The 25,019-nt window shown below is 45.5% G+C and overlaps 1 protein-coding gene across 4 annotated transcripts in view; it reads left to right on the top strand.

Annotated features, from left to right (window-relative positions):
- SHANK2 (SH3 and multiple ankyrin repeat domains 2) overlaps positions 1-25,019 on the top strand; it is a 2,937,835-nt gene that overhangs the window by 769,387 nt on the left and 2,143,429 nt on the right. For all 4 annotated transcript variants that reach the window (XM_085643560.1, XM_085643562.1, XM_085643561.1 and 1 more), the window contains one exon: positions 21,655-21,838. The gene's annotated coding sequence lies outside the window, so the exon portion shown is untranslated. The remainder of the gene's footprint in view (positions 1-21,654; positions 21,839-25,019) is intronic.

Genomic DNA, 25,019 nt, shown 5'->3' with positions numbered 1-25,019 from the left:
GCAGTACGCAATCTGGGAGTTATGCTTGATGCTAACTTAACCCTGGAAACACATGTAAATAAGGTGATGGGGATCTGTTTTTCCTTGATCAGAGCCTTGAGAAAAATCCTTCCGCTGGTGCCTAGGACGGCCAGAGCGTTGGTCGTTGGAAGTATCATTCTCAGTAGGGTGGACTACTGTAATGCTCTACTATTGGAGGCCCCAAAATTTCTGGTTGAACGTCTCCAAAGAGTCCAGACTTTGGCAGCCAAATTAGCACTGGCGAAACCGCGGTGCTCGTCAGGTTCTTTGGCTCTTCACTGGTTACCAATAAGGCAGAGGATTCAGTTTAAGTCCCTCTGCTTGGTTTTCAAGGCTCTGCATGGGGTTGGACCTAAACCCCTTCAGGAGACCTTTGCGTGGTATACTCCTTTAAGGCGTCTCCGTTCCACTACAGCCTGTCTGGCGAGAGCTCTGAAAATTCGCAAAGCCAAATCAGGAGGCAGGGTGTTTAGCTCTGCCGCTGCCAAACATTGGAACAGCCTTCCTTTGGAAATTAGGCAGTTTCAAGACCTTCTGCAGTTTAGGAAAAAGGTTAAAACATGGCTGTTCCCTAGAATCTGATAGTTAGGAGGGCTCATCTCTCTGGATCTCTTTTTGGCATCTTCCGCTGACTGATTTATGCACTATAGCGCCAAGATACCCGCAGGGTGATAGCCGCGCTTTATAAATATCATATACAATACAATACAAATACACACGTCATGACGTATAGGCTCTTGCGTGTCATGATGATCACATGAGCTGTGGTGCTTGGGGGACATCTTGGAATGGGTGTTCTGTAATGGCAGACCTATTTCCAAATGTCCAGACATGCATTCAAATGTCAGTGTAAAGAACCATTGGACAAGTTGAAAGCTCTGCTATTTAAAGCTGAAATCTTTTGATTTTGTCAGTGCTTGTTTTGTCTGTTTTCATATTTTTCCCCAGGACCATTCGTGGCTTCTCTGCCTCTAGTTTAACTGGCCAGACCAATTGTCACTCCAATCACACCAACAAACAGAGCACTAGGTGCATCAGAGACCCCCAGAGCAGACTTAGGGGCATCCATTGATGAAGCGAAAGGGCACCATCCAAATGCCGACAGAATAGATAAGAGGACACAGCAAGCTGGTTTACAATCCAGTCTTCAGACTATCAGGTATGAGGAATATTCAAAATGTGTTTGGCGAGGACGCTGCTATAGGTGTTAGCCAGGACATGTGCCCAACCCCTGTTGTGGGAGGTAGGCCCGCCTACCAACCCCAACTGCACACGGCCGAAGACCGTGTGCGGCGAGTGGTTGGACGCCCACAGTGGATTGTGTGCCACCCTAGTCAGAGGCCAGGCCCTGGGGCCAACCCCCAGCAAAAAGGAGTGTGCTGCAGTCATTGGCTGGATGCTGAGGGTTGCATAGTACGAAGTGTGGTCTGTTCCTTATTTAATATTTACAATAGATTTAGACAAAAGGGAGGGCTGTAACATATACAAAGTTGCTTTGATTAACAAAGTTTTCCCTGCTCAGGCCCACCATGCTTTGAGACAGGCAAAATGAGTGATGGTCTTAGCTCCACTTATGACAGGATGACGTCACTGTAACCAGGCCGACCAGTGGCGGACAGTTGTCAGGTTATGAGTTTCCAACTGTGGAGCTATTTAAGTCTCTGCCATTGGAATCCTGGAATTCCTCCAGCTCTAAATGATGCATTTTGCTCCCAAAGAGCACCGTCAAGCAACATTTCTGCAAATTGTACATTTTGAATCTCTTATGTACAGCCTAAAATGTAGCCAATACTTTTGGACTTGTATGAACATGACCATGGCAACTCCACTTTTGAATATAGCGGTATCACGTTAACACACCTCTGTCTCATACTTGTAGGAAGCTGCCTTTTTATGGGTAGTGCCATTGTAGGGGCACACCGTGCAAAACGTCCAGATGAACCAGGTTGACAGTGCTTAAGTTAAAAATCCCAGTGCTCTATTAGTGGATGTGTGGTTGAGCATTTTAGGCTTCTCTGAGGGTAGTGCTAAGGATTAGTTAAACATTTCTTATGGACATAAAGTCAATAAATGAGACTCACATTCAAGAAGAAAATCTGAGACCAATTTAGAAAACATAACACAGCTGCTTATGTAATTTTAGACACCAAGATCACTGAAATCAGGTAAGTACTGTCGGACTTATGGAATTTACGAGAACATTTTAAAATAGCCAAATAACGGTTTTCGAGGTATGAGCCTTGAACTTGGTCATGTTATCCTATGAGAGAGAGACATACACTGCATACAGATACATGTAGTCATAGTTCAGGGGTGACCTTTGAAACTTAAGGTACTAGGGGGCCAACGTCCAAGGAACCCCTATCAGTTTTAGTTCATCTGGCCTGTGATGTCCAGGTACAGAGGTGCTGGACGGGTTGGTAGCCTCCAACCCAACACCGTTGTAATCAATGGACACCTGAAACCAAAGGTTGCAAGGAGGGATTTGGGCACAAGTCAAGCAGAACCTAAAAGGGGGGGGGGACTAGCTTGTGAGGTTCTGTGAAGAAAGGGGTGCAGTTGGTTGTCATGAACCTGGGCTATGGGCTCAGGTGTAGAGGTGTATGGCTGACTGGTTACTTGCGTTAGAGGCTCTCACAGTTATCGGTTGAGCTGTAGAAGGGAAGGAAAAAAGAGAGCCGGGCCACTATTGATGTGAGCCTCATCATGCGAGTCAGTTTTGGCAGTGATGGTGTCCAAACTGGACACTAACAAGCCTTGGTTGCTGCAAGTGCTCCGGTACCATGTTATTGGTACAGGGGGGCCCCTTGGGGGTCTAGCATCTCAAAACATGGTGAAAAGATGGGGCTGTCCTCCTTGGACCACAAAAACCTCCAGCTGGTGTGATGCTCCCTTGGTGGGCCCGATGGTCAGCAAAACGGTATACCGGACAAGTGCGGTAAGTCCCTGCAAATGCAGGGGATGGCTCCTCCACCCCAAGGGAGATGCACATGGTCGGTGAAGTGCTTGGTAGTCCTCCCAGCATTGAAGAAGATGCACAACTTTTGGACGAGTTAGGACTTTCCAATTGTCGAGTGTGCAGCAGTCAACTAGGTTTTATAGCCCAGATTGTGGTTATTCCACAGTTCTCGCAGTGTCATATCTTCTATGTCCTTCTTCTGTTCCCATGTATATGAATCTGTCTCTCCGGTGTTGGGGCGACCCCTAAATGCCAAATAAAGATTTGAAGGTGTTTAGCGGAGTGTAGGGCAGTAGCAAATGGGCTACCTACCCCTGGGGTGTCTACACCCGATATCTGACCACTTCCTGGGAATTGGGCATAATTCTGACCCAGAGTTCCTAGTTTTACCAAAAACAAGATGGTGAAACTCTTCCTCGAGTGTCCACTTCAGGTGTCCCACATTAGCGGTGTGTCTAACCTGCAAGTGTGACACGATATTTGACTATTCAATTTACCACTTGATATGGTGCTAAATTGGCCTCAAGTAGGGGGTAGCCTTCCCCAGATCTGGGGGAAGGCCGGGATGCATATCAAAGATGACAGAGTCTTTGAAGCCTCTGGCCTTGATATGCTAAATTTACCAGCCACCCTTCAGGTGGAGGTGTGATCACCTTCCTTCGGACAGTCATTGTTCCTAGCCTCTGAGAGCACAGGCTCTCATCAGCAGGGGGTCAGAAACTCATCTGTGGTGGCAGGCTGGACGATAATAGTCAGCCAGCACACTAAGTGACTAGTAGGGATACAGGGGGCCCCTCTAAGGTGCACTCTGGGTGCATGTCTTCATAAATCCGGTACTGGCAACAGTACGGATTTGTTAAGAGAAGATGTTTGATACCAAACATCAATATTTTCAGATGAGCAATTATGTAGCTGGGTAACTTGTAATAACCAGTGTCCAGTACATATCTCTCAAATGACTTCATGATCACTTGCAATGTCTAGAAATGGAACTAGACGTCATAGGGCATATCTGCTCAGGCATCTTTACCTGGGCAAAGCCATCAAAACTGGTAGGCATGTGAATCAGCAAAATTACCAAAAGTATTCGATTTACATAGAAAGTGACCTCTTGTAATGCGCAGCACCTAAAACATAAATGCCACAGTATATCTCATTAGTATTGATTGTATTTATAAAATCAGATTAGAATTAAGAATCAATGTGTATTTGACATTATAGATAACTGTCCATTGATAAATAATGGAGTATTCATGAATAAAGATGTCAGAAATGGATAATCTTTACTTGCTAACTGGATAGTCTCTTAGCTATGGATTATAATAACAATGCCAATCAGTCAATCAACCAACCAACTCTTAATAAAATAATAATCAATCATTGACCGATAATGTGAATTGTTACACATATTAACCAATTCCACATCTCATTATTGGTCAATCATTTCCACCATCTCACAAACCAATCCATCATTTCTATTTGTATACTGGAAGTCATCATTGTACCTACCATGATACCTTTCCTCTCCTAATTACAACTAAGTATTTCTTTTATGTCCATGTTAACAACTCTAACTGCACTGTCCTCAATTTACAGAAAGCAAGTAAAGTATTGTTGGTTATTTAGTCCCAAAGGTATTTCCGTTTGGACACAGTCTGTCCACCAACATTCTCTGTCTAAGAGACATTGCATTACATCTGATGATTGTTCTAGTCAGTACGTCACAGACCTGGAATCGTAGCTGTGAAAGGTTGTGCTTTCTTTCAACCAACAGTCTAGCACCGTTCACATGGGAATCTTGATTTGACTTCAATGTAACCTCAGTTTAAAAGAAATGTGCCCAACATATAAAAAATTGCATGGACATTTGGTAACATCCACAATTCTTTCCATGTTGCAGCGTGCCACAGTCATTTTTCTGTTTTGTGGGCTTATTAAATCGAGAGCGCTGATGACATCATTGCAATTTTGGCACAGTAAATGCGTGTTTTGTCTGGATTAGTGTAGTTTGGGCTAATTTTTAGAACTTGATCTGCCTGGAGATATATGTGTGAGAACAGGAACTCAGAAGTGCGGTGTTGGTACACACCACACAATCCTGATTCTGCGTGAACACCTTAACGTCTGAATGAGGATTACTGTCACTCCTCTCATGAGAGGCTGACTGCCTTTCAGTGTCCAACACTTTGTACATTGGGCTCTTTGTGTCCATTTTAGAAATAGAATGAGCTATGGTTGGACCGAGGCCTCGTCTCCATTCACCAAAGTCTATGAGTGGCTTGAGCAGAAGCTGAATGTCCCCCTTGCCTCCTCCTACCCGCCGTGGCACCCCTAGTACCACAAGCAGTTGATACAGTTAGGAAGCCAGCCTTCCAGACATTGCGATCAAGTTCATGAAGGCAAGTCAAAATCTACTCTCCCAATAAAGTCCTAGCAACAATTATACCTGGATGAGAAGATGAGAAATCCCACCGCAGTCAACATGGCATCAGGGGCCCTGCGTTATGGCACAGCGTGGGTATAAAAAGCGGTGTTTGGCATTCCAGGTATCCAGGGTGCATCCATCAGAGTTCAGGTACCTACTCATGGTGTTACTCGCGCATGCGCAGTATACGGCACGATCACTTAAACAAGAGGAGCACAGCTTCCTTTTGTGCCCGTAAAAAGGTACAGAACGGAAGAATGATATGTATACCTGAAGAAACGTGCTTGTGGAATTCAAAATTGTCTAAGTCCAACCTTTGTGTTCCACCTGAGTTTAAAAGACCTCCACAATATGGTTCACTGGTGAACTCGGGAAATGGCTGATGCAGATTATGTGCATGGACACATGAACCAGCTATTGTGGACTTCCCATGCCTCCCTGGATTGCCAATTATGATCCAGGAAGGCATGGGCTACCACAATTATACTGATTGGCTGTCAGCAGCCATTCCGAACGGCTATATAAAAGTAATTAATTGCAATTGTTTGAAAGGGTGTTTAAGCATGCTGATCAGTCTGGTTGACTAGTGGCAGCCTGTCAAAATAGTTGTGACAGAATCACACCAATCAGAATAGATGTTGCAGAAACGGGCCATCTCACATCTACCTGTGGACCACTGCAGAATACTACTGACTGTTTGCATTCTTCCTCAGTCCATACCAAACAAATACATGTAGATTACAATTTGCTTGCTTTGTCTGTGGACTCTGCAGAATTTTCGTTCATTTCCTTTAGAAGTGGAGTCAGACATTTATATTTCTAGGTCCTGTGATGTGCACTATTTTAACTGCAGAGTACAAATTTAGAGAGGTACAACACATGTTTGCTTGAAAGTTCGAGATACCAATGTCTAGCATTGCATTCTAATATATTAACGCAATCAGGGGCAGTCAGAGCCATGGAACAGATTGTAAAAACAGAACACTCTCTGCAGGTTAACAAGCAAAGGAGTGATTTATTTGGTGACAAAATTTTCCTTTAAAAAAAAAAGCTGCTGAAGGCCAGACTTGTTGGTCTTCATCTTCCACAGTTTATCTTTGAAAACAAGATGGAGGAAGGTCGCTGCGTGTTGCAGTAGGAGGCTACTAACGCCCAATCAGCCTCATAGTTCTTCTTGAGGAGCAGCTGTTGCTCCTCTCTGGAGGTACACATTGCTTCAGATAGTTTTCTACCATGTTCAAAATCCTCCACTCCACCGAAGAAAGTGAGGCGTGATTACGCCACCTTGAAAACCAACCGCAAAGGAGTGAGTCTGGCACCAAAAAGACTGCCAGCCTGTGATATGGTTTGTTATGAGTACTTGTAGAGCGCACGATTCACCCGGTAGAGTATCCTGGCATTGGTAAGAGGGGCTACACTGGCTGTGTTGCGGGCTAGGTAAAGAGCCAAGTCTTCGGGGTCTTCAGGACTTCAGGGACTGAGAAGGCAGCTCTGACGGGTACGGGGAGGTTGTTCCAGGCTTTAGAAGTGAGTTATGAGAACACTTCACCGCCAGCTCTTGCCTTGCCAATGCGGGGGACGTGTGCTGCTCGTAAGAGGCCGGCTGAGTGCAGGTTTCTAGTTGGGGTAAGGAAATTGATGTGGGTGATGAGGTATGATGGTCCAGATTGTACAGGGTATGTTTTTATGTGTGTGAGAGCTTTGAAGAGTGTGTGTTTGTGAATGGGGAGTCAGTGGAGGCCTCCGAGCTGTGGGGTCAGGAGCCTGCATGCGAGTGATGACATCAGACTTTGCAGCTGAATTTATGTTTGTTTGGGGTTGCATTGTGTTTTCCCTGCCCTCCTACTTAATATGGTCCAAGAGCCTTCAAACAGAAGGAAAAAACAGAAACAACATATTTCCCAACTCACACGGTGCTGCCATGTTATATATGTTAGTCCCTTCATACAGCCACCCACAGATAAGCAATTATCATACTGTACACAATAATGTGAACTATAAACCATTGCCACTTCTGTGCTGTGGGCTTGCGTTCTTGCAGTCTATTGAAAGTTGTTCAACTCCTCCCAGGCAAGGAAAGCAGCCTCAGATGCATTTGTTTCTGTTGACATGGCTAAGTGGCCATCTAGCAATAAAGGGCTTGCCCTTATAACCCCCTAGTATAAGGTCTGCACTTCTAAAGAAACATCAAACGGATAACGGTGGGAAAGATCAACACATAATAGTACAAAGCTCAATGAAACAAACAATCATGACTGAGTATATTTGCATTAGTTATATATTGAATATTCAAACCGTTTACATGTTGACCATCATGAGCTCAACCTCATTCATATCTTCGGCGAATATATTCCAGATAGAGGGAAGTATGTGTCACTCCGCTCCTTATTGCTTACTGACACTTTTATGGAGCACAAGGTCAGACTTTCTGTTGGAAGGAGCCCAATGGAGCACATATTTAGATTAGACTAAGAGGAACCAAAGGGCTTTGTTCCATTACTCTTTAGCGAATGGGACTACCTTCAGGTGGAATACATGCCGGATGAGCGGGGACAACCACCTCATGCTCCATAAAAGAATGAGGCAGCAATAAGGAATGGACTGATTACATACTTACCTGTATCTCGGGTACATCCGCAAGAATATGTGAAAGAGATTGATTAAAATGACTGGGGTTCTAATATGCAGTATATAAAAAATGTTTCAAAAGTTTGAGGATTTTTTTGGTCAGTGACCTGTATGTATGATTTTGTTTTGATAGAATGAGTACAAGTATGGGTATTGTGCAATATATCCAATTAACAACATTAAAAATGTATACTCTGGGCGAATTTGTTGTTTCATTCAGATTTGTACTGTTATGCATCTGTGTAAGGGCTGTATGGGTGGGTGAGTGTGTGTATGGGTGTGTTGGTGAGTGAATGGATATATCAGTGGTACATGTGTGAGTAACTGCATATGTGAAAGGCAGTGTATGTGAGTGTTGGAGTATATAAATGACTATACATGAGAGTGGGTGATTGTGAGAGTGGCAGTATGGATGAGTGTTGGATTGTATCATTGATTGTATAAGAGATTAAGTATGTGTTATTATCTGTATGAATAAGTGAGGCGGTGTGTGTATTACTGTAGAGGTGAGTAAATGGAAGTGTGATTGATTCTTTGTATGACTGACTAGGTGTCTGAGTAACTCTATGGAAGAGTGACGGTATGTGAGTGTCTGTATAGGTGTATGAGTGCAAATGATAGTGCTGCACTGATGAGTGACTGCATGTGTGAGTGACTGTATGAGTGAATCCATGGATGTGTGTGTAGACCTAGGAATCAGTGACTGGGTATGTAATAACTGGTGTTGGTGTGTTTATGGTTTTGAAAATGGTAGTCTGTATTTTAGAGTAGGATTGTCAAAGTTTATATTAGAGTGTGAGGAAGTGCATCAGACTATCATGTGGATGATGTCATCAGTGATGACTTTGAGATATCATCAGTGATGTAACTGACCATGTCATGAATGATGTAATATATGACGTCATTAGCAGTGCATTGCGGGGGCGCGTGTTATAGTTAGCTCAACTAACTACGACGGCTGAATTTCTCAGGTTTTGTATGAGTGAAATGTCCAACTAACTATAACATCCCTGAAACCTATGGTTTTGTCAGTGAATTTCTAAGGTTTTTTAAATGCTAATTTCTAACTATAACGTCCTTGAAACCTATGGTTTTTTCAGTGAATTTCAAAGGTTTTTTAAATGCTAATTTCTAACTATAACATCCCTGAAACCTATGGTTTTTTCAGTGAATTTCAAAGGTTTTTTGAATGCTAATTTCTAACTATGCCTACAGAGGTAGGACATAGGAAGAAAGGTGCAGAAAGAAGCAAGAGATATGCAGAAAGAACCAACAGAGGTGCAGAAAGAGGCCTTGTTGCGAAGTCATCCTGTGCCCCTAACTTTTTGTTGACTGGTACACAGTGGGATTGCTGAGAGGTGGACCCAGGCCACGCCCCCTTTCTCCACCACTCTGCAGATGCACCTCCTGGCGCGCTCTGGGTTGGGTGATTAAGTCCACTTGAATCCTGAGGGTCCCTGTGGGCTAACTAGCCCACCAGGTATCTCCAGTAAGCGCACCAGAGCTGCATTGCAGAGAGGTGATAATTCCTAATGTGGAATTCCTAGATTGGAAAAAAATCCCTATGGAATATGGAAATACACTCAGGATTATGTACATTTACAAGATAGGGAGAGTTGGGTGCACTCATATATTTAGCTGCGGCATAGCAGCACGAGTTAATACTTACACACCTGCATGATGACCAAAATCAATGTAATCATTAAAAGCCTAGCTAAAAATTAAAGCTCTGTCCCTGATACCTTTTTAGTTATATTTAAGAAGGTGTTATCTAGAACTTCTGGTAGAACGTTGTTCACAGTATTTAACTTTTTTTTTGCATAAAGGGTTTTGACTAATACTATAATGGAATTATAAAGTTCTGATATTAAAACTGATATTTGTTGTCATTTGGCGGATGTGGCATAATGGCAAGAGCTGCAGACTTTGAGGCTGTGGATCCAAGGTTCAAGTCTCTATGTCAGCACAGCATCCGGTGATTCTGGGCAAATCACTTAATCTCCCCATGCCTATGGACAGCACCTGAATACCCTCACGGGTGATTAGCAGCGCACTATAAATTTCAATCAATTAATCAATCAGGGTTTTATAAAGCGTGCTACTCACCCGTGAGGGTCTCAAGGTGCTGGGGGGGCTTGGGGGGAGAGTGCCGCTCCGGTTCAGTCGAAGAGCCAGGTCTTGAGGTTCTTCCTGAAGGTGTGCAGGGTAGGGGAGCGTCTGATGTTGACTTGAAGCTCGTTCCAGGCCTTGGGGGCGACGTCAGAGAAGGCTCTTCCACCTGCTCGGGTTCTGAGGATGCGTGGGGTTTCTGCCAGGGCGAGTTAGGCAGAGCAGGGGTTCCTTTTGGGCATGTGGAAGGAGACTCTCTCGTTGAGGTATTTGGGTCCGATGTTGTGGAGGGATTTGTATGCGTGGGTGAGTAGTTTGAAGGTTACTCTCATCTTGACGGGGAGCCAATGGAGGTATCGCAGGTGTTGGGTCATGTGTTCGTACCGTGGGGTTCCGAGGTCGAGTCTGGTTGCGGTGTTCTGGATAGTTTGGAGCTTGTGCAGGAGAGTACTGTTAATTCCGGCATAGAGGGCAATGCCATAGTCCGGTCTGCTGGTTATGAGTGTGTGGGAGATGGTCTTTTTGCATTCAAGGATTCCATTTAAAGATCTTGCGGAGGATGTGGAGGCAGTTAAAGCTGCTGGAGGCGACGGAGTTGATCTGGCGGGTCATAGTGAGGGAGGAGTCCAGGATGATGCCGAGGTTCTGTGTGTGGTCTGATGGTGTGGGTGGACTCCCGAGGGTGGAGGGCCACTGGGTGCTGTCCCAAGTGGTGGTGGAGGGTCCAAGGACGAGTACACTTCTGTCTTCTCCGAGTTGAGCTTCAGGCAGCTGTTGTTCATCGAGGCTGTGATGTCCTTCATTCCTTCCTGGAAGCAGAGTCTGGTGTCTTTGGGGTTCTTCGTGAGGGAGAGGATGAGCTGGGTGTCGTCTGCATATGATACTATGCTGGGCCCCTGCTTTCTGATGATGGTGGCGAGGGGGGCCATGTAGATGTTGAAGTGCGTGGGGCTGAGCGAGGATCTTTGGGGTACTACTAACGTTATCCTCCAGTTAGCCCCGCTGATGCTCCTGCTGGGCAGTCGAGAGCACAGGCTTCCTAACACTCGCTGTTCCTGGTCTCTGATCATTCATTCACATTCGCTATTGCCCAGACCTGGAGACCCCCTGAGCCCTCCCAGAGAGTATCTCAATGGATCAAAGTTGGTAGTTTCTGCTCTGTGGAAAGCTGCCGGTGGTGAACAAAGACCGGATGAGCGAGCACGAAAAGAGGACTTGGGCTCCTGTGTGTGCTTGTGTCAGAGATGGATAGAAGTGTTGACATCAATAGGCGACGCCTGTGAGATGGCATGCGACCGTCACAGGTTTCTACAGGTGATGATAATGGATAATGGATATTAAATCATGGATAAACAGTCTATTCTATCAGTTGTTTGGTTTTGTGTTCTCGATTTGTTCAATTATGATTCAACAATAGTTGTAATGTGTGTGTCAGAAGTGACTCGTTCACATGATTGTTCATTCAACGTGCATCTTTTATACTATTTATTCAAAAACTTTAAAGAAAGTCGTTAAAAAATGAAATGTCTTTTAGAGCTCTGGTTGACCTTTAGCAGGTCATTGTCTGGGCTTTGGTTTGATACAGACTCCACGTGTTGCCTTTTGTGTGGATTGACGCTAAGACTAATTGTTTTAAGCATGCTCCTTCCAGGCCTTCTTGTAAGATGGATGTCGTGTGCTTTAGGGAGAAGGCGTCCCAAAGTGAGGCGTCACCTTCAGTTTACAAACAGAGGCAGCTATAAAGAAGACACTTAACCATGCTGTCAGGAAGAAACACCGTCCACAGCTCCTCATCCATCCTAGCAGGATTCCAGATACGTTTGCCTGGGTTTTATAAAATCTGGTATAGTTGCATGAAAGTAATATTTGCACACACAAAATTCGTAAGTGTAAAGTATAAAAAGGATTTTTTACATTTTTACTTAGATATTTAGAGTTTGTCTCGAGTAGTGGAGTAAAAATATCGATTTTGCCAAATTCTTGTGGTGGCTTGTTTTGTAGCTTCATTGGCCCATGTGCAGAAGAACTTAGAGGGTGGGGGAAAGGGGACAGCAAATCAGTATTTAGGCCTGAGAGTACTGTGGTGAGCACTTAAGTGAAACTTTTCAAATCTTCAGCCCCGTGTGCTAGTCCGCAGAGTCTTTCGGTGCCCACAAGCTGTATGGTTGGCCCCATAGCCCTTCCCTTACTCCATGAAGGCAGGCAACAGCCAGCAGGTGGCAGAGGTGATGTGAGGATGTCCGGTCTTCCTTCTCCTCCAAGGATGTACAAGGGCGTGTGAGTCATACAGTCCATTTAAAGGTGATCGGTAAAATTGATTTTCGTGGGTACCCATGACCCAATCCCTAGCTTTCCCTAATATGCCCTACACAACACCTTACTCCCAAGCAATGTAGCGAAAACCGCTTGCGACATGAATTCTAGTCAAGGAAAACTCTTGTGTCTTAACTCATTCAAACCAAGGTAGCAGAGATTTTGTTGCAAGAACACTACCTCTCAGTGGGGTTTTGTACTGGGAGACAAGCTTAAAGGCTGCAGAGCCCAAGCCTCAAAGCCCAAAGCCTACGTTGGATGCTGGGAGAATCTGTACTTCATGACTTGGTTGGTGTCATGTCCAGGCAGTCCCTCGAAACCTCTCCCCTCATATGGGCATCCTGGAGTTGGTACTTCTTATTGAAGCATGAAAGGAAAAGGTTCTCAGCAGGTTGCATCAGCAGCTAGTGATTTGTACCAGCAGCTAGTGATTTGTACCAGCAGCTAGTGATTTGTACCAGCAGCTAGTGATTTATACCAGCAGTTCGTGATTTATACCAGAAGCTAGTGAATTGTGCCAGCAGCTAGTGAATTGTACCTGCAGCTAGTGAATTGTACCAGCAGCTATTAAATTGCACCAGCAGCCAGTGTTTGTACCAGCAGCTAGTGAATTGTACCAGCAGCTAGTGATCTGTACAAGCAGCTAAGGAATTGTACCAGGAGCTAGTGATTTGCACCAGCAGCTAGTGAATTGTACCAGCAGCTAGTGATTTGTACCAACAGCTAGTGATTTGTACCAGCAGTTTGTGATTTATACCAGAAGCTAGTGAATTGTGTCAGCAGCGAGTAAATTATACCAGCAGCGAGTGAATTATACCAGCAGCTACTAATTTGTACCAGCTGCTAGTGAATTGTACCAGCAGCTAGTGAGTTTTACCAGCTGCTAGTGCATTGTACCAGCAGCCAGTGAATTGTACCTGCAGCCAGTGAATGGTGCCAGCAGCTAGTGAATTGTACCAGCAGCTAGTGATTTGTACCAACAGCTAGTGATTTGTACCAGCAGTTTGTGATTTATACCAGAAGCTAGTGAATTGTGTCAGCAGTGAGTGAATTATACCAGCAGCGAGTGAATTATACCAGCAGCTACTAATTTGTACCAGCTGCTAGTGAATTGTACCAGCTGCTAGTGAATAGTACCAGCAGCTAGTGACTTGTACCAGCAGCTAGTGAATTGTACCAGCAGCTATTAAATTGTACCAAGAGCTAGGGTTTGTACCAGCAGCTGGTGATTCGTACCAGCAGCTTGTGATTTGTACTAGCTGCTAGTGAATTGTACCAGCAACTAGTGAATTGTACCAGCTGCTAGTGAATTGTACCAGCAGCTAGTGAGTTTTTCCAGCTGCTAGTGCATTGTACCAGCAGCCAGTGAATTGTTCCAGCAGCTAGTGAATTTTACCAGCAGCTATTAAATTGTACCAGCAGCTAGTGTTTGTACCAGCAGCTGGTGAATCTTACCAGCAGCTTGTGATTTGTACTAGCTGCTAGTGAATTGTACCAGCTGCTAGTGAATTGTACCAGCAGCTAGTGAATTGTACGAGCAGCTAGTGATTTGCACCAGCAGCTAGTGATTTGCACCAGCAGCTAGTGAATTGTACCAGCAGCTAGTGATTTGTACCAACAGCTAGTGATTTGTACCAGCATTTTGTGATTTATACCAGCAGCTAGTGAATTGTGCTAGCAGCTAGTGAATTATACCAGCAGCTAGTAATTTGTACCAGCTTCTAGTGAATTGTACCAGCAGCTAGTGAGTTTTACCAGCTGCTAGTGCATTGTACCAGCAGCCAGTGAATTGTACCTGCAGCCAGTGAATGGTACCAGCAGTTAGTGAATGGTACCAGTAGCTAGTGATTCGTACCAGCTGCTAGTGAATTGTACCAGCAGCTAGTGAATTGTACCCGCAGCTAGTGAATTGTACCAGCAGCTATTAAATTGTACCAGCAGCTAGTGTTTGTACCAGCAGCTGGTGAATCGTACCAGCAGCTTGTGATTTGTACTAGCTGCTAGTGAATTGTACCAGCAGCTAGTGAATTGTACCAGCAGCTAGTGAATTGTACTAGCAGCTAGTGAATCGGACCAGCAGCTAGTGATTTGTACCAATAGCTAGTGATTTGTACCAGCTGCTAGTGAATTGTACCAGCAGACAGTGAATTGTACCAGCTGCTAGTGAATTGTACCAGCTGCTAGTGAATTGTACCAGCAGCTAGTGAATTGTACGAGCAGCTAGTGATTTGTACCAGCTGCTAGTGAATTGTACCAGCAGCTAGTGAATTGTACCAGCAGCTAGTGAATGGTACCAGCAGCTATTAAATTGTACCAGCAGCTAGTGTTTGTAACAGCAGCTAGTGAATCGTACCAGCAGCTTGTGATTTGTACTAGCTGCTAGTGAATTGTACCAGCACCTAGTGAATTGTACCAGCACCTAGTGAATTGTACTAGCAGCTAGTGATTTGTACTAGCAGCTAGTGATTTGTACCAGCAGCTAGTGAATTGTACGAGCAGCTAGAGAATTGTACCAGCTCCCTAATGAATTGTACCAGCAGCTAGTGATTAGGCTTATGCATATTTTGTGCAGTCAAGCCTGAAATACCACTGTCTGCATAAAATATAAAACTATGCCTTAGATCTTTTGAATTTGCATGTATGTATTTAAGAACCAAACATGTTTTACTTTTCTAAGTAATATTGATAACTACCACCAATTGGTAGGTAATACATTTCACATTTGATTTAGTAAATGATTAGCTGTGGAAATTTAAGTGCCCAGCACTACTTTATTATAAAGTCCCGCTGTGGTGAGCACAGCACCATCAGTCTGTGCCAGTCAGTGGCGAGAAAACCCCAATTGTACCCACACTCCTAACACAAGCGTGTACATTACACAACAGTGGTGATCATGTAAGCATACACCCAACGTACATTACGCTGGTTGCCAGCACGACACACCGCGCAGTGACAGCCTGTGGTGTTCTTATTGTTATGTTCCTGGGGAGCCATGGTTATGCACGGTCAACCGCGGATGGACATGGTTTCATTGCACGCTGTATCTTAAGAGGGGCCACTTGAACCCCAAAGATGGCCAGTGTACGGTTATCATGCTGGCTAGATATGCCTATTCAGCAGTTCTCAGGCTCCAGTCGAGGTCGATAACCTGAGTATCAGTATATAAAACATGGGGGTTCAACATTGGCATCTTATTTGCTCTAACTTGTCTCAATCAAAACTGAGCTCTCTAAAATCATTTGACTGAATATGGAACAGACGAGAGGCATGTGTCGATTTTCCTCTGTTCCTACTGTACTGTAGCGACCCACTGTGTATCTTTTTGCCATACTTTCATACATGTTTGGAAAGTGATACATAGTTAAAGAAAAACAATCTTCATTCTAAAATAAGCATCGGCAAAGCCAGTCGATCCTGGTTTAATGTGCTGCGTAACACATGCCACATTAGCACACTAGAGCTAAGCAGAAAGAAAGGGGCCAGCAGAGATGATATAGCTGCAAAGTAGTCCCTTCTGTCGTTCAGTGCATGGGTGGAAGGATACACTCAAACAGCCAATAGTATTAAGTGAGTGATAAATTCTCCATTGGGTTGAACACAGATATAGATATGATTGACAAACAGTGGCTGAAGAGGGTATGTTTAAGAACACCAGTGGTTGAAAGGGGCAGACCTAGAGGATAGATATATGTGCTGGATGGACATAACTTCTAGCCACTCTTGATAGGGAATGGTGACTTGGGTGGGCAGGGCTGACAGACTGGGGTATAGACCACTGGGTCATCAGACTTCTTTGTAAGTGATGCAACCATGCGGTGTGATGGTAAAATGAAACACGGTAGACTTGCAGAGCCGTAGGAGGGTGGTGTTCTTCAAATTCACGTGGGTTCGGGTGCCCGGCTCAGGTTTTTCCTTTTCATTGTATATAAATGCCAACTTGCACGATCATTTCTACTGCTAAACCACTTGGCAGCATGGATGTGCTGGGCCTGACCTTAAATGGAGCATGCCGTTAGAAACAGGGATGGAAGTTGGTGCACAGCAGGGGGCAGAGGTCGGGGGGAGGGGTGTCTGCAGTCTGGGGGGTCCCTCGTGCGGTATGCCGTGAAGTTATTTTTCAAGACCGGGCATGAAAGGCTTTGAGGGTAAGGTGAGAGACCTGATAACGCGGCAGCTTTGGAGAGTTCTTTGTTTCTTGCCTATGGTGCGCCTAGCAACGGCTATTAAAGCAGATTACATAAAGTGCGAGGCAGATTAAAATGAATTAAAGGTCAGGGGGGTGCAGGAGGAAAAAAATCCAATTTATTCAGCAGTCAAGGGAAGTATTGGGGGGGGGATGTTAATAAAGCTGACGCTGTGGCACGCTACTAGCCACAACATTAGCGGTGGGGAGAATATGGATTAATTTATTTGAGGATTTTGTGTCCAATCCTACACAGAAGATATAAACACTCACGCCGGCACTTTGCCTTCTACTGCAAGATTTACAGCTGGGATTTCACATTTGGAAACGTTCGGGGCCCACAGTGCCCCCCTCTTCTGCTTTCACTTTCAGAGTGTTGAGAAAGCAATTCCGCAGAGGTGGGATTTGCGGACGTGATGGAAAGCAATCCGATATTTTGATATATGCTCATCTGCTGGCAGACAGAGACCAACAATGGATTATGTCTGCCATCTCCTGAAAATGTTTGCGTAATATTTGTGAACAGAAGGTGGTGGGGGCAGCAGAACTGCAAGCCCCTCCCTATTATTCTAGGAGGGAGTGGGTCCAGATTACATTAGGTATCAACAACGTCCCATCTACCCATCACGCGACGACCCTCTTTGTAAAGGATTTGTCCGGTTCGCTGTCTCTTTTATCCTCATGACCCCCCCCCCCTCCCCTGCCCATACTACTGCCACTAATACATCTATCTGCCCACTCGTCCCGTTTAAACTTCCCTTCCACCGTTTTAGCACCCATTGACACCTGGTGGTTGTTAAGTATTCCTACACCCAGGCCCGCAACAGGTGTTAGGCGTCCCTGGCAGCTCCCGGAAGTAGAGTCTGCCACCAAAAGTGTGGTGGCATGGTGTGTACAGGTCACCCCCTCGTGCGTTCTACCGGGCGGGTTAGCCTACACAGATTCTCCTCAAACCCTCCCCCAAAAGTGACCAACGCCGGCGGTCATCATCCCACCTCACCCTCACCCGTAGTCTGCCACCCCCTCCTAGTGGCCACCCTCTTGCCTCAGCGCTGTACAGGGTGAGAGAGGACAGGTGCTGTTACCTAAAGGTGCTACTGCAGTCCGTTATTCCTCATTCTGCCCAGGGCAATTTGCCGCTCTTTAGAGATCCTTACAGCTTATGTCAAATCAACACATGCGTTCACCATATGTCTGTCAATGCGTCAATAAGCAGAGCACACCACGGGCCCCAAAAGCAGCGCTTGGGTTCCTGTTACCGCTCAAGCAGTCATATGTTCTCCCTTCACCCTTCCCTGTGTGTCTCACCTGCTCAACTCTCCCTGCTCCGCGAGTCCACCCTCGCCGCTGCACCGCAGCCCTTCCGTATACCAACGAGGCAAAAGGAAACCCTTCCTGGCTCCACGGGTCAGAAATGCCCGATCCTTCTCTTACCTAGCGTCTCTCCATTGGAAAACATGACCTCTGCACATCCGCGCATGCCCTGACCACCTTCATTTTAGGAAAGCCCTTAAGACGACACGGTTCCAATTCAACTGCCCCGCTTGCCTCTGAACTGCTGCAGCACTGAGATAACCCTCCAGGGGGCAGACATCCATTACAACGCAGGCATTACAACGTAGTGCCTTTACAACGCAGTCAGTACCATGACTGCGACGTTGCCAAGAATTCCAAAACAAAACAAGTCATTACTACGACTTGCTTTTGGGAGTGCGGTGTTGGACTGGTGTTGGATTTTGACATCTTCCCTACTGATACACCGACGGGAGTTGGAATAGTAATTTAAACTATTCCTAAATCCAGCTCTTCCTTAAAGCAAGTTGTTGTAATGGTTTGCGTTGTAATAGAACTCGTGCTAACGACACAGTTGTGGTGTTGACTGCGTTGTTAAGACACGCGTGGTCATAGCATGCGTGGTAACAGATGATATTCCTCCCGGGGTGATTCGCATGCATTATAAATTGAAATAACTTCACCATAACACCCACACACCCCTCTACTGCCTAACTCCATCCAGACCTTTGCCAAAACCCCTGCGAGACTGATTTTTAAAACTCTCTCTTAGCAGCAAACCACCGACAGCCTCTCCCCACGCCCTGCCATTCACTTTTCCAAACACACATCGGCTTCGCTGCACCCTTTGTTTATAACTTCAGCACGCAGCACCACCTCCCAGTGACCCTCGCCCTGCCCGCTCTTCATGAACGTTTGGGACATGGGATGTGCTCCTGGTCATGATGGTTTGTCCTGCGTGGGCATCACTGGTGCTGAACTCTCTCTCTTCCCATCATACTCTGACCTCCACAACGAGGGCGCTTCAATAACTCCAGCTGGATGGAGCTAGTAGCAGAACAAGTGGGTCACTGTGGCTCCTCTTAGAAATAAAGATTTAAATGGAAAATTGTTAAGTTTGGTGCTTATTGCCCAGTAACTTGCGCCTTTTCCACAGAATTTCACATGCAGAGTCCACCTGTTCTCTACAGGCGTCGTCTCTGGGTGAAACTATAATAGATCGACAAATCTTGCTTCGGCTGGATGCCTCTGTTACCAGCCAAATAAAGGTTACCGGTGACATCATCATGAGCTCATCGTGATCTCATGATACTCCATCTCCACATCAACCTAAGACTGGGCTTCCTCTTTTCCTGTATTTCTAGAAGTAAGAAATTGGGTTACTGGTTAAGTGGGGTGAAACCCTACCCAAACAGCGACCATAATTCTTGTCCAGGTGATGCACATGTAAACCTCAAATTAACCTGTGGTCTGGTACCTGAGCACAGAGCAGTCAGGCTTCAAACAGAGGCAATGTGCAAAGTATTTATTCAGCACTTCAAACAGCAATGAAGCGGAAACACTTCACAAGAAGATTCCCACACCAGATCAGAAAGATAGTGTTGATTTTAATAAATAAAACAAGACCAAAATGACAAAAATCTGACAAAAAATCCTATCAGTTGTACTGGAAATATGGAGGTTTTAAGATTTCAGTGAAAACAGTGCCAAAAAACCACAAAGACCTAACTTTGGCTATCTGCTCATGCTCAACAAGGACAAAGTCACAAGTTCAGGCCAACCATGATGGAGCACAGGCCAGCTACAGGGTCCCACTTAGGGATTTTGAACCCAGTACCTTAATCCTGGTTGCATTGCCGGGTTCTGTGTTGAGGATGTGTCACGCAGCAGAGGTGATGCGAAGTGTAGACAAAGAGATGCATCACACAGTGGCGGTTCTGAGGATCTGTAAAAAGTGATGACATGTCCTGGCATGGAGATGCGTCACGCAGTGGTAGTTCCGCGGGCTGTGTTGGGCGAGATGATGTCCTTGTGTGGAGATGTTCTGGCTCCAATGAGCTGCTACGGCGATGCAAAGTCCATGCATCTGGGAGGTCTGTGCAGCAGAGACAATGCCTCGGTTCCTAGGGTGATGAGTCAAGCAGGAAAGATAATGTGCTTTTTCCACGGAAGATGCACTGCTCAGGAGATGAGTTTGTTCTGCTGGATCCAAAGATGGGCTGGCAGAACTCCTTCAGGCCTCCTTCCAAGAATCCAGGTTTGGGATGTGACCACTTGTTAGGACATGGCCAGTTGCTGAGTTCAAGTTTGTTGGTAGCCAGTTATGTCCTGAGGCTTCTTATCAGGAAGCCAGCCAACTAGCCCTTGGAGTCACTTTGGAGTCCTGGGGTGAGAGGTGGAGATCCAGCCCTTTTAATCCAGGCAAGCGGGCAGCAGGGCAGAACTGCAGGGCAACAGTCCTTCAGAGCAGCAGTCCAGCAACTTAGTAGTCCTTCTTCCTGACAGAATCCACAGGTGTACAGAAGAGTTGGTGTCTGAGTCCTATATTTATACCTGGTGTCTCCTTTGAAGTGGGAAAAGCTTCTAGAGATTTCCCTTTGAAGTGCAGAGGTTTCCTGCCGCCCATGCCCTGGCTCCAGACTAGCTACAAGGCGTATGCAGCCCTTTGTGTGGTACAGAAGCACAAGCTATTCAAGTGTAAGCATGGCTGTGCCCAGCTTCGCCTTTCTATCCTGACAGTGATGGCCCATCCAGGCACATAAAAAGCTCTCTATTGTGTGTGGCTGTCTAGGAGGAAAACACATAGTCCAGCTGTCGGCTACAACCAGTCATGTGACCCAGACACAGGTTACAGGCACTAAATTACTAAGGTAGAAAAATACCAACTTTCTAAAAGTGGCATTTTCAACATTGTATTTTAAAATCCGACTTTACCATACAAGATGATTTTTCATTACAATTCCAAAGACACCAAACAGCAACTAGTTATTCATTCCCATTTGGAAGTTATAGCTTATTAAATGCAATAAGGGAACTCCAGTGTTATCCTATGGGAGAGGTAATCCTTGCAGTAGTGAAAAGCAAATGTAATAGTTTTTCGCTACCAGGACTTGTAAAACTTAAAAGTATAAGTCCAACTTTTTAAATACACTGTACCGTGCCCTCTCGGGTGTCCAGGGCTTACCATAGGGGTGACTTATATTATTAAAAAGGAAGATGTGGGCCTGACAGAGGGTTTATTCTGCCAGGTCGAAATGGCAGTATAAAACTGCACACAGGCTGCAATGGCTTGCGTGAGCCATCTTTAAAGGGCTACTCAAGTGGGTGGCTCAATCAGTGCTGCAGGCCCACTAGTATCATTCCCTAAGTACATGTAGCAGAAATTTACTAGGGACTGATAAATACATTAAATATGCCAATTGGGCGTAGGCCAGTTCTACCATGTTTTAAGGAGAGAGCACAAGCCCTTTAGCACTCGTTAACAGTGGTAAAGTGCACAGAGTTTAAAGGGCAATAAAAACCAATTTATCAAAAATAGTCATGAAGGCAAACAGTTTGGGGGTGACCATGCAGAAAGGGCCAAGTTCAACACTGGAATCTCCTCTTCTGTCTCTCAACGACAGCTCTCAGTCATGCTCTCTGTCATGCTATTTCTTAGTTGAGGTATTTCTAATTCCTCTTCTGCAGTGACACTCACATCTTCTTCTCCTTTCCTTTCTTCAGAGACTCACTGGAAGACTGGAAGACCGACAGCCTTTCCACTACCCAAGACTGGATGACTTCACGCTGCTGAATGCTTAGCCTTGTCAACACCGGGGTCATCTGCTTGGCATCCAGTGCACATCTGAGTGATAAACCTCCTCTCCCTTCTCACAATGATCTGAACCAGACAGAGATATATTCAGTGGTATGTCATTCAATCAATAATTTAATCTAAATTTTGCTTATTCAAAATGAAATGTAATCCAATCAACACTGCATTTTATGGATTTTAATTTAGGTGACAATTTGGATGAAAACTAATGCAATGGAATAATAACTTAACCAGAACAAATCATCACTGAAATGACGTCATTGACTGCCGGTCCTCTGCACCCTTCATCATGTGCACCGAGGGATAATCTTAACCTATGAGGCCCTGACTGCTCACACACTAGGCACCTTAACTCTTTGGTTACACCTCACCTCCTAATGATCCTTTCAACAGCACAAACACAGAGGTTGGTCCCTGGGAGACCAGAGTCTTGGGTTATGGCATGCTCTGAACCCACATTTGAAGGGCAAACCAAACTAGATGTGATGCAGAAAACAGCTGGAAACAGACCTCGTCCACCTCGGTTGAGGTTCTTCAGTAGAGTGGTTGCCTCTGAGGGTCCTAGCAAGGATCTGTCTGACCATTTAGCCCCCTTTAAACTTGGCTTTTTATATTATCATCTTAAGTTGTCTGAAGTAACCGGAAAGAGACTAGCTATCTTCTACAAACCTTACTTTTAAATGCATAAATGCCTGCAGAAAGGCACTTGTCAAATGAGTTTATAAAAGAGACTGTTGAATGAGGCTAGAAAACCTGCAGGATGTAGTTTATTCTGATACTGTGACTCTGCACAGATATTCAAGCCGTTAGTATTGATGGGCAATAATGTGTAGGGTTTATGGCAGGCAAAAGATTGCAGAAAAGCTGAAAGTTGATCATATCCACAGCATGCAAAGAAATCTGCCACAGGGTTCTGCAGAGTTTATTCCACTAGAGGAGTCTAGTGAAATTCCCACTTTTGGCCTTTGAAAAGTTTTCCAATTTAGCTTTGCCTAAGGTAGAATTTTTGAGCTAAGGTTTTATTGGATCTTAATTTTTCTGAAAAGCAATATTATTTTTCACTGTAATCCAACCTATGCAGACTTTTTGTCTAGTAGCTAACAGTTTTCAGAGGGGCTCGATGCACAATGCATTGTTTAGCACAAGAACAATAAGGACCTTGTGATATGATATGATGATATGATAAAAACATTTAATATAGCGCACAAACAACTCCCGGAGTGTTCCAGTGATAGGGGGCAGTGTAGAACGATCTGCCCCCCTGTTTTAAGGTCGTATAAGAGGGCTGGCCGGAAGCGTCTTATCCGAGGGCCTGAGGCTTCTAGAGGGCAGATAGGGTTTTAATCGAGTATACAGGTATGCTGGGCAGGATTTGTGAAGTGCCTTATGTGTCAGACAACAAAGTTTAAAGAGGAAGCATTTTCTAATTGGCTGCCAGTGAAGCTTCCGTAGAATAGGAGAGAAGGGGGCGCGAGAACGGAAGTGCTGCTGGTATGGATGGAGACAGAAGTGCTGCTGGTATGGATGGAGACAGAAGTGCTGTGGGTATGAATGGAGACAGAAGTGCTGTGGGTATGGATGGAGAAAGAAGTGCTGTGGGTATGGATGGAGACAGAAGTGCTGTTGGTATGGATGGAGACAGAAGTGCTGCCCGTATGGATGGAGACAGAAGTGCTGTGGGTATGGATGGAGACAGAAGTGCTGTGGGTATGGATGGAGACAGAAGTGCTGTCGGTATACAGAAGTGCTGCTCGTATGGATGGAGACAGAAGTGCTGTCGGTATACACGATTGCTGCTGGTATGGATGGAGACAGAAGTGCTGCTGGTATGGATGGAGACAGAAGTGCTGTGGGTATGGATGGAGACAGAAGTGCTGCGAGTATGGATGGAGACAGAAGTGCTGCTGGTATGGATGGAGACAGAAGTGCTGTGGGTATGAATGGAGACAGAAGTGTTGCGGGTATGGATGGAGACAGAAGTGCTGTGGGTATGGATGGAGACAGAAGTGCTGTGGGTATGGTGCTGTGGGTATGGATGGAGACAGAAGTGCTGTGAGTATGGATGGAGACAGAAGTGCTGTTGGTATGGATGGAGACAGAAGTGCTGTGGGTATGGATGGAGACAGAAGTGCTGTGGGTATGGATGGAGACAGAAGTGCTGTCGGTATGGATGGAGACAGAAGTGCTGTCGGTATACAGAAGTGCTGCTGGTATGGATGGAGACAGAAGTGCTGTGCGTATAGCTGGAGACAGAAGTGCTGCTGGTGTGGATGGAGACAGAAGTGTTGTGGTTGGGAGGGTGACAGAAGAAGTTCTGCAGTTTGGATGGAGACAGAAGTGCTGTCGGTATAGATAGAGACAGAAGTGCTGCTGGTATGGATGGAGACAGAAGTGCTGCGAGTATGGATGGAGACAGAAGTGCTGCAGGTATGGATGGAGACAGAAGTGCTGCGGGTATGGATGCAGACAGAAGAACTGTCAGTATAGATTGAGACAAATGTGCTGCTGGTATGGATGGAGACAGAAGTGCTGTCGGTATAGATGGAGACAGAAGTGCTGTTGGTGTGGATGGAGACAGAAGTGCTGTGGGTATGAATGGAGACAGAAGTGTTGCGGTTGGGAGGGTGACAGAAGAAGTTCTGCAGTTTGGATGAAGACAGAAGTGCTGTTGGTATACAGAAGTGCTGCTGGTATGGATGGAGACAGAAGTGCTGCTGGTATGGATGGAGACAGAAGTGCTGCTGGTATGGATGGAGACAGAAGTGTTGTGGTTGGGAGGGTGACAGAAGAAGTTCTGCAGTTTGGATGGAGACAGAAGTGCTGTCGGTATAGATGGAGACAGAAGTGCTGCTGGTATGGATGGAGACAGAAGTGCTGCGAGTATGGATGGAGACAGAAGTGTTGCGAGTATGGATGGAGACAGAAGTGCTGCGGGTATGGATGGAGACAGAAGTGCTGTTGGTATAGATGGAGACAAAAGTGCTGCTGGTATGGATGGAGACAGAAGTGCAGAGGGTATGGATGGCGACAGAAGTGCTGCTAGTATGGATGGAGACAGAAGTGCTGCTGGTATGGATGGAGACAGAAGTGCTGCTGGTATGGATGGAGACAGAAGTGCTGTCGATATAGATGGAGATAGAAGTGCTGCTGGTATGGATGGAGACAGAAGTGCTGCGAGTATGGATGGAGACAAAAGTGCTGCGAGTATGGATGGAGACAGAAGTGCTGCGAGTATGGATGGAGAAAGAAGTGCTGCGGGTATGGATGGAGACAG

Source organism: Triturus cristatus, chromosome 3_1, assembly GCF_964204655.1.
Source record: "Triturus cristatus chromosome 3_1, aTriCri1.1, whole genome shotgun sequence".
NCBI classification, from domain to species: Eukaryota; Metazoa; Chordata; class Amphibia; order Caudata; family Salamandridae; genus Triturus; species Triturus cristatus.
This window is presented reverse-complemented; position numbering and strand designations above follow the sequence as displayed.